General features: G+C 37.0%; 1 pseudogene; it reads left to right on the top strand.

Moving 5' to 3' along the window:
• Positions 1 to 13805, top strand: part of LOC140163065 (twitchin-like) — a 213033-nt pseudogene that overhangs the window by 152813 nt on the left and 46415 nt on the right.

Here is a 13805-nt window from a genome sequence, read left to right on the forward strand (position 1 = left end):
TTATACATATAATTGTTGCAGGCCGAATATCATAAATATACGTGTACGAGGTTTATTTAAAAACATAATTCTTTAGGGGCATGTTATAAATGAGGCAATTGAAATCGAGAAAACGATATTCCTCAACGAAATTTAACAATCAATAATAACATAGTCATACCCTATTTTGAAAATCCTATTGCTTACACCGTAATATTGAATATACTATCAATTATATGCATTACTGTATTACTGCAGATCCCCCAGGTAAACCAGGTACCCCAGATGTTGAAGAGGTCGGTAAGAGCTTCGTGAGTCTAGCTTGGACCCGTCCTGAAGACGATGGTGGAAGCCCAATCATTGGGTATGATATTGAGAAAGCAGAAGCCGGCACTGACAGATGGGTACGTGACAGACCAATGAACAGGATCGTTTATTGTTGTACTGGGAGGAACAATCATCGTCAAGATCTTGTCGCTCTTGGATTATAATTTTATCCGAATAAATTTATTAAAGCCCCGTTTCAATTTGTATGTACTGCCGTTGATTGGTTGATTATCCTACATTCTTAGTCAGTGGGAGTGGTCTAGTTCGTAGACACATTTTCTGATTGGACAATCGCATGATTTCGAGTGCCGTCTACCAGGCCGTAGACGACCCCACGTCATCATGAGTCTTGATAATGCGTAACACGCTTGAAGAGGTGCGCGTATGTTTCGCGCTGGATGCGTAGATGGATGCGGACTACGCGAACGCGCTAGCAGTACGCGCAACAGAATACGTGAAGTTGTAAACAAGTTTCGTTCATTTTATAATGAGGGGAGTTTTTATGACGGTAACTTAGTTTTTACTTTAAAACAATTGTTTACAGTTATTAAAATAATATTTAACTGACTAAGAATGAGAATAAACGATAGGAATTTTTATTTTGCCTATCCTCTACCTATGATAGACGACAGGCAGGTCCAATATTTTTATCGTAGTGGATACCGGCTACGCCGGCATCCACTACTCAAAATATTGGACCTGCCTGTCGTCTATCACACGGTAGAGGATAGGCAAAATAAAAATTCCTATCGTTTATTCTCTAAGTATTTCTTTCTGACGTTGACAATATCATGAGTACATAATAGCTTATAAGCTATGAAAAATTCGCTGTCTCCGACACTGTGTAAGGTAGGATTAGTTTCTTACCCATCAAAAACCAATAAACATCTTTACTGTAGATTTGACAATTTCAGTCGATGCCCTCTCTCTTCGCTTCATTGAACTAAACTTCCAGGGTCTACCACCAATACACATACAATGAAGAGTCCGATTCCCTGAGTAATCATGACGTATGAATGATATTTGTAAGGATTTGAAATGTTCGACGCTGATGCCCTGATGTCAAATTATTCTGTCATTAGTAATGAATTGGGTTTAATAATAACAATGTACATTTATAAATAAACTTTGAACATTTGCTATGTGAAGGTCCCCCCACACACACACCCGACAGTCGACCTCAACAAGATTTGAGTTAACTTGAAAATAACAGCCGACGAATTGTCTTGTTAAAACCCATTCAAAACTCGGAGATTTTTGGCTGTGCGCTCTTTAGCTGCAAATCGTTGTCATTATTAAAAGATTTATGGAATGCTATGGGGTCGAATGGTCAACGACAACCTGTAAAGTGTGCTGTGGCTTGAGATCACCATCCAGATCTGTGCCTGTGCGTGGCGCACTGTAAATCACTATACATTTGTTGGTTTATTTTAGGTCAAATGCAACATGCATCCAGTGATGACATTAGGATGGAATGTACCTAGCTTGATTGAGGATAGGAAATATGAATTCAGAGTATTCGCTGTCAACAAGGCAGGACGAGGTACACCATCATCGGCTAGCAACTCTGTCACAGTCAAAGATCCAAATGGTAAGTTACTGACCAATGAACGGGTTCGTTTATTATTGTCCTGGAAAGAACGATTCTCGTTATTGGTCAAAATATTGTCGCTCTTGCGTCTGGATTACAAAATGTATTGTAGCGAACAATCTTGATCATAGGCCAAAAATGATAGCGGAGATTGTTCTGTCCTTAACAATGTTCAAATCTTTGGTTTAGCTTTTAATGTTTGAATATAAAAGCGAGTATTGTTCAACCTGAAACCAAAAGGTGTCGTAAGGTTTTAAATCGTATCGGTACTGAAAGCAAAACGTACTGTTTTTAATTGCTGCTAATATTTCCTTTTGATTGCAGAGGTAATACGACCGAAATTCGAGCAACCCCTGGAAGACCAAGTTGCTGTAGAAGGCCGCAAATGTTTATTTGAATGTGTATTTAGTGGTAAACCAAAACCAGATGTTAGATGGTAAGTATTTTGCTCCGTGTGGAAAAACACTTGGGTCCTGATGAGACCAGATTCAATCAAAATGCTCAAGCTAGGCTTAGACGCCTAGAACCATGCTGGTATTTTATGGAAGGAAAAGAAAATAGAATTGAAAGTAAAGAAAAGAAAAGAAGGTGAAAACAAATCATATGAACATTTTGTTTATTGTTTGAAAGAGTAATGAAGTTGTGATAATACCAGGGGTTGTGGTTCAAAGCAATATTTGGGTCTTTGAAGGGACATGGAATATGTTATAAATGAGACAATTGAAATCGAACAAATGGTTTAAATTCAGTGATGTGATATTAAAAGAAACTTAACATTCAATTGTGTCAGCTAATTTTTATTAGATATAGACGGTAGTATTCATCGGACGATGTTTAAGGGTAGCAACTATTTTACACTTTTTCATGCGATTTGGTAGTTTACATTATCTTGCGAATGGAAGTGAGCTTTGGCAAAAATTGCATTGATCACTTCATAGCGAGTGTGTAGAAGAATTCAAATATCACAGATGTATTTTTGTAGGTCATGTGGATCTTGAGTTATGTTTTCAAGAAGGCTGAAACAACAACGTACATAACTCATTCACATCAATAAATCAAGCAAGTTTTCAAAGTATGTGATTTGAAGAATGAACTTTTTTTGCAGAACATCAAAGTGTTATTTTTCAATAATACATTGATTTAGATGATGAAAATCGAGTGCTTGGCGTGAAGTTTTCATGTTGTAATTAAGCAAATGACTTTGAATTATTACCAATAATAATCAATCAATAACCAATGTCATTTTAACACCACTGTCTCTTGACAGGTTTAAGGGTCCAAGAGAGCTATACAATAGTGACAAAGTCCTCATCACTGTGGAGGGTGAGCTTACTACTCTTACCATGAGTAACCTCTATGGCACAGATCAAGATGAATATTCGTGCGAAATCGAAAACCCTGGAGGCAAGAAAGTCACAAGAGCCAACCTTACCATCAAATGTAAGTTTCATTGTAGGCTTACTTTTAACTCCATAGGTACTATATCCATTCCTGCAACGCCCCTGATTGGTTAACAACATGATATGATCATCTGAGTAACCAATAATAATTAAGCTTTTAGATCGTGCTACGTTAAATATTCTACACCCACTAAAAAGTATGTAGCAGCCTTAAAGCTTTCATATTGATTGTTAAGTCTAGGACTCATAATCGATAATAGGTAACCATCACTTATATATAATCAATATCTTATCTTTATTCCATTATCCATACAGGTGCACCTAAGATTAAACTACCTGCCCGCTTCAAGGACGTCGTTGTTGAGTATTCAAAACACGATCAAATCAAGATTAAAGTGCCTTTCACTGGTTTTCCCAAACCTGAATGCAGTTGGGCTAGGGAGGGTACACCGATCACAAGTGGCGTGGATTCCACAGAGAGGCATACAACGCTTACTATTGACAATGCACAGAGAAATCATACCGGGGTTTACAAAGTCACTGCGGAGAATGAGCTAGGGTCTGACGCTGCAGTTATTAAAATAGCAGTAAATGGTAAGTCAATGGACAGCTGAAAGGAAGCAACACATGAGATGCACGGTCATCATCCATACTTTAAACAAACATAGTTTGGAAACTTCCAAGCATCTATAGGGTCCACAACTTATAAGTTCCCCCCTAAATACTTTTGAGAAAAAATTGAAAAATATTTGATGAAATGCAAACTTGTAAAAAGATCGTGGTAGCCTTATTTGTTTTACACATATTACACATGACCAAATTACAGCGTCACACGTCATTGCGTTCATTATGTAAAAAAGGAGACCGGTTTAAACAGTCTTCATGCATCTGAGTCCATAGGAGTTAACTCTCAAACAATACAGTTGGGCAGGTCTATTCATTTGATTGTTAAAGAAAACCTGATTGCTATGGACTCAGGTACAACTTTTAAAACTGCATCTTTTCTTACACATTAACCATTGCATCTGAACGCAATGACGTGTGACGCTATAAATTGGTCCACATGTGTAAAACAAATAGGGCTATACATACCTGTTTACATTTTTACATTTTGTGAAATATTTTTCGACTTATTTAAAAATGTATTAGGGGGGAACTTATAACTTGTGGCCCCTATATATCTGAGATTATTTTCGTATCATGCTGCATGTCAATTTATTTTGTTTTACAAATACATCACATTTGTAACAATCACTTTATTCACGGCTGAATGTAGTGGGGTCTCAAACAGAATGTGCCAATTTGCCATTATTATTGGTTCAATTATAACGTCCGCAAGAAATTAAAGATGTCTTTAACTTGTATTTCCAGACGCACCCGCGCCCGTTACCAATCTCCGTGCTCAGGACATCACCTACGATTCAGTAGAACTCACCTGGAATCTGCCAACCGATGACGGTGGCAGCTCCCGTCTTTCATTGTAGACAAGAAGGAACACGGCAGCGACGTCTGGACTAGGGCATCCTCAACTGGCCTCAATAAGGCTACAGTGATGATGCTGACACCCAACCTAGAGTATACATTCAGAGTAAAAGCAGATAATTTATATGGGACAAGCGAGCCGGTGGAGGTGAAACACACAATCAAAATGCAAGGTATGATTTTTTGTCATAGATGCGGAATACTCCTTATTTTATTATTATTTAGGCGGAACAATAAGAAATGACGACAAGCGGCCGATGCATACAGTAGTAGAATCATTCATACCCCGAAAGGTACTTCTATCGGAAAGAGATGTCGTTTTTAATACAAAAAATAAACAAGGGGCCTATAGGCTACCGGTGCCCTGATAAGCTAAGATGGCTCTTTCTATTATACCCTGGAAATGCAATCAATTATATTGACCGGAGTTATAAGCATTTACATAAAGCTGCCAAATCTAACGTGGGTCTGTGTAAGTGCCCAATTTGAGCTAATGTTTTTATATTTCTTTTATATACAGAACCTAAGAAACCCAAGAAGTTCCGGGAAGAGGACGAAGAGGAATATGGTAAGAACACAGATCATGTATCAACAGTTAAAGTCCCCGTGCATTGTATGATGTGAATTATCGCATATTCTTGAGGGCCGATTGTTCGATTGTGCCGTCTAACAATCACGCCAGCGTTGCGTGCCTTCGCGTATACGCGGTAGAGCTTTGCAGTTTTGTCTGTCGCATTTCATGGAAAAATTGGCCCTCATATTATCGGTTGATGCCAACTTGTTTCACTATTGAATGTTTTTAATTATGTTCTAAAAAAGGTGAAAACTGTTAATGTATATTTCATAAAGATAATATTCAGTGAATTATCTCGTTAGAATAAATGTTACTGAAGTCGGATTTGCAAAACAAATTGGCATACATTTACATGCTATTAATTTGCATTATTAATTTTTTCCTCTAATTATTAGTCGTATTATTATTATTATTATTATTATTATTATTATTATTATTATTATTATTATTATTATTATTATTATTATTATGATTATTATTTTTACTACTATTATGATTATTCTATTTTCTTGTAGAGCGTCCCAAGAGGCCCAAGCTGCCTAAGATTAATGACTATGACCAGATCGGTAAGTGGCATCATTAATTGCAAACAATTTTCTCATATCTTGTAAAATCATTTAAAAATATGTACTTATGATTACTGATTAAGATCCCATGTGTTCTTTTTTTGCGGTGTAGATATCATACCAATTGTAGGGGAGGTGTGAGAGAGAATTCAATGCAAAGTTTAGATCATGTGTTCAATTAAATTTATTCTCATTTTTATTTTACAGTTGAAGAAGGCTTCACCCCAACAAAGGTGAAACTTAGCAAGAGATCACCATACGACAGATACATATTCGGAGAAGAGCTTGGCAGGTAAATTATTGCAATTCATATTATTTATTTTCCATCAATAGACGCTGGCGAAGTTACGTAATAATCGGATTAACTACCATAGCAATAGGTCAAAACAATTTCTGAATATACCGCGCTGCGCTGAACCATATCATGCTGATCACTTGCACCTGTAAGATTAGTATCTTTGAAAAGAACAGTATTGTATTCAATCTATGATTGCAGACATACACAGGTGATTAGTTTAACCTGCTTGTAGTGCAGCTCGATATATTCAAAATTGTTTTGACCTATTGCTATGGTAGTTAATCCGATTAATTACGTAACTTCGCCAGCGTATAGCTAACAAAAAACCAAAACAATATGGTATAAATAGATGGAGGGAAATATATAAAGGCAAAGCCTAAAGATATTGTACCCTCTGTACAGGTTACACACAGAAAGATAAGTTACCAGAGATTAAAGAATGGTAATCAATGAAAACTGAGCATGCCACTGGAAGAAACCTTGCTGCGATTTTTTTTTAATAATCACCTCGATATGTCATTAATCTTGTCAAATACTTATATATTGTTGCATAAATTAAATTGAATTGCTTCAAATTGCTACATTCTACATCACGGGTTTTTTTTCTGACTGCAAAAAAAGAAAAATTGTCAGTGGATGGTTAATTTGTATAAAAGGATTTTTTCAATAGACACGATAATTTTTGTGTGTACGATATGTTGAAGGTATTATTTAAATTAATACCAGAATGTATCATAATTACATTTGAACTATAATTGTATCATTTCAGGGGGCCATACGGTGTTATTGTACGTGCACAAGAGCGTGCCACGGGAAGAAACTTTGCTGCTAAATTTATTGATGTTGAACCAGGCGATGCGGAACATATAAAGAGAGAAATCGAGAACTACAATCACCTACAACATCCAAGACTAGCACAATTGTACGATGCCTTTGAAACTAAGCACCCTGAAACAGATAAGGATCAGTTTGTTCTTATATATGACTTGTGAGTACATTATGATATTTGTTTTAATGACTTAAATCAGCGTATCGTTATTCTATTTTTGAGACCCTTGAATAATTGAAAACTGAAAACCGTCACTTTAATTTGTTATTTGTTATACTAAATAAAAGGCGACGTTGTTAAATTTGTAGTGCAAAGCTCTTTATGCCACGTAGCTAATCACGCTTGGCGAATCGAGTAAGGTTCCACGGCCAGTTGGTGTTAGCGTCAGGGTACTAGTTAGCGTTAGGGTACTAGCGACCCATATGTCTAGCAGGTCTTTGTAATAGCGGAGCGTAGGACTAGCAGACTATCTACAAAATCCATATACGAATTCTGAGCAAATGTTACATGAAAAAAGAACGTCATGATTTACATATTTTGTTTTCAGTATGAGTGGCGGAGATGCCTTCCAGAGGGCAAGTGAACGAGACCATCTTACAGAGGAAGAGGTTGCTAGATACACAAAACAGGTCTTGCAAGGTCTCAACCATATTCACACCAGAAACTACATGCATTTAGATCTTAAGGTAAGTAGGAAACCATTTACCACCCCCAACCAATAAGAATTGGTGAATTCCCTATTTGGAACAGTCAGTAATATTGAGTTGCCATGTCAGAAATATTGATGCCAGCACTGGTGGCTGTCATTACTGCCTGTAGCCACAAAGTATGGAAAGGTAATCTGTGTGGGTAATCTCCTTGTACTTTTAATACGAAAGCAATATAAAGCGTAGGTATGTTTTGACCAAGTTTCTTCTAAGTTTGTGAGTGTAAAAGAAGAGTTTCCCTCGAAGGAGTTTTATTTCCGTCGCTGCAATATTATTATATTAAGTTTCTCATAGCATATGAAAAATCCCCTTGTTGTATAATAAACTAAGCTGTATAAGTTTTAAGTAAATTTCGTGAAAATTCTCAAAACAAATTAGATTATTATTTTGTGTGCGTACGGTCCGTCACCTGTCACTTGGTAGTCTTACAACATGTCTAATGGCGGCGCCCATGTCCATTCATTGCTTAATTTGAATGAATTGGATATGACTCACTTTGAGATGATCGACGCACCGCCAAAATGTTGATCATGATTTCCAGGGAGTGATTTGCGTTATATCTGCCTTAAACAAGGTGTGGATTTTTACTTTAATGCTCTGCATGCTAGCCATGCGCTTCAACGGAAAAAATTCAAATTTTGAAATATTTTGAAAATATCAAGAGCTTAAGAACTACTGAACCTGAGGCTTGTTTGTACTCATTTTAATGTATTTTCAATGCTAATTCCAAATATGGTCATGAAAATTTACATTTCTAAACTTTTTGATTTTTTTTTTTTTAAATGAATCATGTCGTCTGCCGTCGACATCCGCGGGAAAAGAGTTAAATTGCCTTGAGATTTTCCTTCTGTCACTGAGATGATAACATAAACAATCTGCATCTAACCAAATGCGTACATTATCTTATAGGTCGTCATTGTGCAATCATGACGTTTATGGTTAAATACCACTAATTATGTATTACACGTGTTTCAATGGGAAAATGCCTAATTTCGGGTGGAATTTTCTCATATTCAGAACTCTCACACTTCAGTGCCACCAATATCAGGTGAAACTATATGATTTAAATGCCAAATGATCAAAAATTCAACATAGGTTGACCTGAGACTTTTCTTGTTTTAACGCACTGAACCGTAAACACCTTAAAATGACAGTGCGCCCTCGAAGCTGAAAGTTACAATATAATAGGGCGCCTATTTACTAAAAATCGAAGCCGTGCGTATGAATTTTGGTACTATTGCATCAAAAATGTCATATAATGAGAGAAAATTTACCATTTTGAAGCATCAAATTCTAAAAAGTACTTTTTTGGCTATATAACTTGATCAATTTCAGCGATTTTAATGCAGTCTTTTCGAATGCCATGAAAACAAATAGTTCCTCATCGTATTCCAATGTATCGCCCAGGCCTATTAGTGGTATTTAACCTTATACTAGGAAATGACCTTCGCCTGATATTCACAGCCTCACTACATTGGTTTACTACAGACACTGTTTAGCTATAGATGAGTGATTACTATCAACTTTTTAACTCAAGTTGAGTGTTCAAGCTTGGTTCACCGAAAACAAAATATTACTTTCAGCCTCTTTTGCATTCCGTTTAACTCCATATACTGTAACCAATAAGTTGTATATCCTATCTAATCTGTATTCTGCCATTTTTGCCATATGTCCTGGCAAGACAAAAACAAAATCCACTTGGAATGCAACAGCGACTGTTCTAGTTGCAACAGCGACCATTTTGGATTCAACAGTGACCATTTACGGTGCAACAGCGACCATTTTCAGAAGGAGAAATCCCCATCCAATTGTTAGAGTAACTGCGTATTGTTTTCGGTCTAACAAGTCTTTGAAACCAAAAACATGATCTAAGAAGAAATCAATGGATGTAAACCGCAAAGGAACTTGACAAAGAAAGAAGACAATACCATTGATTATTAAAGTTCTTGCGACTTGATTACGAACAACGTCATTTTCTAATTTTTGTTCTGGCCGTCTTGCAACGGACCGGCTACTTAAAGCTTTAATTATTAAGGTGTAGAGCACGAAATTGACGATAAAGCACACAACGAAACTGCTTGTTTCTACCAAGTTAACTGACGTAGAGATATCGTTCAGTGCAGTGCAAATATGAAATCGAGTTTGCAAATGTTTAAACGTTTCATCTTCCGGCCACACAAGACATTTTTCATGGTGCGCGTACCTTGGGATAAAATTTGCCGAGAGTAAAACAGACATGATCCATATGGTAGTAGAAATCTTAGAAGTGCGAGCAGCTCCTTTCATTGTCAAATACTTTAGCGGGTAACAAACTGCGAAGAACCGTTCTATTGATATCCCCTCTAATGTGTGTTCTGCCATTTTTGCCATACATCCTAGCAAGACAAAGATACAATCCACTTGGAATGCAACACTACCATTTTAGGTGCAACAGCGACCATTTTGCATGCAACGGTGACCATTTACGATGCAACAGCGACCATTGTGGATGCAACAGTGACCATTTTTGATAAAGCAGCGAACACTATACACAATTCACTGTATTCTCGTTTAATTTACAATGATTTTGAAAGGGTCTTGAAAGTGTCATAAATCGCGCGTCTATAGTGTCTACTGGTGAATATGTATATGAATGGATTGATGCAGGAGTTCAGAAGGAGAAATCCTCGTCCAATGGTTAGAGTAACAGCGTATTGTTTTCGGTCTAACAAGTCTTTGCAACCAAAAACATGATCTAAGAAGAAGTCAATGGATGTAAACCGCAAAGGAACTTGACAAAGAAAGAAGACAATACCATTGATTATTAAAGTTCTTGCGACTTGATTACGAACAACGTCGTTTTCTAGTTTTTGTTCTGGCCGTCTTGCAACGGACCGGCTACTTAAAGCTTTAATTATTAAGGTGTAAAGCACGAAATTGACGATAAAGCACACAACGAAACTGCTTGTTTCTACTAAGTTAACTGACGTAGAGAGATCATTCAGTGCAGGGCAAATATGAAATCGAGTTGGCAAATGTTTAAAACGTTTCATCTTCCGGCCACACAAGACATTTTTCATGGTGCACGTACCTTGGGATAAAAGTTGCCGAGAGTAAAACAGACATGATCCATACGGTAGCAGTGCGAGCAGTGCGAGCAGCTCCTTTCATTGTCAAATGCTTTAGCGGGTAACAAACTGCGAAGAACCGTTCTATTGATATCAGCGTAATAAACCCAAGAGACGCGAAGTACCACGGATGCGTTGATAACACCATCCCAATGCAAGCACCGTGAGAAAACAACGAAGTCGAAAGAGAAATGGGCGATGAAGTATAAACCGATAAAGACCATCCTAGTACACTTAGAAGCAACATCACATCTGAAACAGCCAAGTTGCACAGATACGCGTTCAGACTTGTTTGCATGCGCTTTAATGTAAAGATAGATAGCAGGAAGGTGGTATTTCCGATAATACCAACTGCCGATACTAAAGGCACAATCACTGTTATAATGAGCGTGTCCACATTATTCCAGACCCAGTTAGCGGCTTCTTGAGGATCTAATAAAACCACGGTGTTTTCGTCGTTGCAAATATCTGATGAATTTTGTGTGCGATTCATTTTGTCTATAAACGATATTTTCTGCTCAAAGTTTTTGCGTTAGAAAGAGTCCACAATATAATCGATTCCGCTTGTAGCTTACAAGTCTTGAAGCGAATGATTAAATGATGATGGCAGACAGTTGCAAATAAAACTTTGCAGTAAAGCAAAAGAAAAACGATACAATTAAGTCCAATCTCACTTTTAAATCGGCGAATTATGACAATACACGTCACTGCATGTCGTTTTTGTATAAAAATATGCGTGACATAAAACAGGCATTATGGTTTGCTATTCACAAACAAAACGAAGAAAGTTTTATATTTCTCTTGTGTCTGATTGTTGCTGTGGCATTACAATAATCCATATCTCTGTGAACGGAAGTTCGATTTTGATGGCATGTCAGGCATTAAATGGTCAAGACCATCTAATAAAAACAAATCAATATCCATTAAGCCCCGCATATGACTAAATTTGTCCAATAAAAACAAACGAAAATCCTTTTAGCGCCAACATTATTTGGGTAGATGGCACATAATCATTGGGGCAATCTACATGGCAGAGAAGATCCGCAATATCAGTGTGCTACTTTTCTAGCGTGCATAGAGGAAAAACGAATATACCGCGAAATTGTGGTGAATGTTTAAAAGCAACGTTCTCCTAGTCCTGAAGCGATTTTACTGCGTTTACGCGTAGCATGACTTAACCATTGCACCCATTATGCTGGTTTCATACTATCATGCCACTGAGCCGCCGCGTGACGCACGCACATTGCAGACAGAATCAAGGCTTGTCATTGGCTGATACGTCATGCTGCTTGCCGTAGCGACAAGCGACAGGAAAGTCTGACAGGAACATTACAGTTGCAATCAAGCGTAACAGTTCCAAGGATCCAAAGCACAAGTCAACATTAATCTGGAATTTAAAAATATCACAATGTTATTATCCTTATTAGATTGAGCCACGCTATGAACGTACAACAGAGAAAATGAAACATCCGTTTATCAATTACTTTATGAAGCTCGGCAAACTGACATATAAGAAATCGAGAGAGCGAACAAATCAGGAAGCAGCGGGAATTGAGCCCGCTTACAACGGTAGAGATTTCAGAGCACTGCGCTACCTGAATTCTCGGGTTATCTTACCTTAGCTTGTCTTCTATCTCATGTGTCTTCTCTCTCATTATGTCCGTTATTTTATGCACTTTTAAAAAGCACATAAAAAAGAACACTATACAATTGCGTAACAAAATTCCCATTGAATGCTACTTGAGCAAGTACGAATATAATTAAATACTTCTCGAAGAGGCTACGATAAAACAAACCAATATTTTTAACCTTAGTGGTTGTGAAACAAAGGCGTTAAATCACAGACACTGTACCAGTTTAAAGTTTTAAACTTACTTTGGAGATCTTTGGTACAAATCGTATCAAAAATATATAAAGCTGGTATGTTCTCCCGTTGATTCCAATATAATGAAGGATCCACACGCTTACCAGAGTCATTGGTAGGCTATATTAAAGGTAGTAGAACTTTATTAAAAATTCTTATTTTGTTTTCTATCGTCTGTCAGATGTAATTATGTCATCAAGTGCCTTCACGTTTCAGGATGTCGGCCCAACTTCAAATGTTGAAATAGCATAGAATTTAATGCAAGTCTACGATTTTCTAGTTTATGTCGCGTGTCTTTAATAACCTGAAATTTATAACTAGGAGCGACAAGCTTGTGACGGTCCTTTCAACACTTCCTTAGTTGTCTTTTTAAATGATCTATTTCTAAAATAATATACAATGACGTCTCCAATCCCCGCTAATCCGAATGCAATTTCACTGAGAAAACTGACGAAATCTGGTGGTGTTTTCTTAAACTTAGCCAAAATTAATATGACGATCCATGGTATATTGGCGAGCAAGAACGTAAAGGCCATCAGAAAAAATGTTACTGCTGCTTTAGTATTTTTCCTCACATGGCGTGCTACATGATCTTGAAGGGCAAACGATTGTCTTGCATATTTTCTAGCTTTTATGTATATTCTTAAAAATAAAGCCATAATTATGACTATCATAAGCATCTGTAAATATGAAATAATCGATGTGAAGCTATAATCCACTGAATATATAAGCGAACAGATAGCTATTTTTTCAATAAATGTTGCTTTCCAATCAACATTAAATCCCGCATAGACACTTGCAATAATGCTGATAATCCATACACACATTACAACCAACTTAGCTCTGCTTTTTGTAACAATTAGACGATATTTCAACGGATATGTGATACATATGTAGCGTTCTACATTCACTGCAAGCAAAATTGGATACAACGCCACAACACTAATTTCGTATAGAAAGCTTTGTATTGTACAAAAGATATCACCAAGTAGAACATGTCCAGTAGCAGTGATAAAGATAGCAGGCACTACGCGAAATACACAGAAAATGAGGTCAGATATCGTAAGAGAATACAAAAATA

Source organism: Amphiura filiformis, chromosome 10 (genome assembly GCF_039555335.1).
Source record: "Amphiura filiformis chromosome 10, Afil_fr2py, whole genome shotgun sequence".
NCBI lineage: Eukaryota > Metazoa > Echinodermata > Ophiuroidea > Amphilepidida > Amphiuridae > Amphiura > Amphiura filiformis.